The sequence below is a fragment of the Penaeus japonicus genome, unplaced genomic scaffold (genome assembly GCF_977035675.1).
Source record: "Penaeus japonicus unplaced genomic scaffold, GWHDUDI00000001_assembly GWHDUDI00000042, whole genome shotgun sequence".
NCBI classification, from domain to species: Eukaryota; Metazoa; Arthropoda; class Malacostraca; order Decapoda; family Penaeidae; genus Penaeus; species Penaeus japonicus.
This window is the reverse complement of record NW_028234444.1, coordinates 369,675-370,243: the sequence shown is the minus strand read 5'-3', so window position 1 is coordinate 370,243 and position 569 is coordinate 369,675.

Here is a 569-nt window from a genome sequence, read left to right as displayed (position 1 = left end):
AGCCACGAGCCAGAGAAAGGGAGGGAGGGAGGGAGGGAGGGAAGGAGGGAGGGAGGGAGGGAAGAAGGGAGAGAGGGAAGGAAGGAAGGAAGGAGGGAAAGAGGGAGGGAGGGAGGGAGGGAAAGAGGGAGGGTAGGAGGGAAGGAAGGAGGGAGGGAAGGAGGGAAGGAGAGAGGGAGGGAGGGAGGGAGGGAAGGAGGGAGGGAAGGAGGGAAGGAGAGAGGGAAGGAGGGAAGGAGGGAGGGAGGGAAGGAGGGAAGGAGAGAGGGAAGGAGGGAAGGAGGGAGGGAGGGAAGGAGGGAGGGAGGGAAAGAGGGAGGGAGGGAGGGAGGGAAAGGAAAGGAAGGAAGGAAGGTGTATATTTGTTTAAGTCCCCCCTAAAGTGGTCCATCTTCAGGTACTCCTAAGATGTATCATTTACTTTTTACTTTCGGTCATAATCAAAATTAATTAATCTCTTGATTTTCACAAAAGGCTTTGCTCTGAAGTAAAAGGCTATGGCGGCAAGATATCGATAAGAATCACTCTCATAGAGGCTTTAAAAGCTTGTGAAATCTTTATTCAATGGT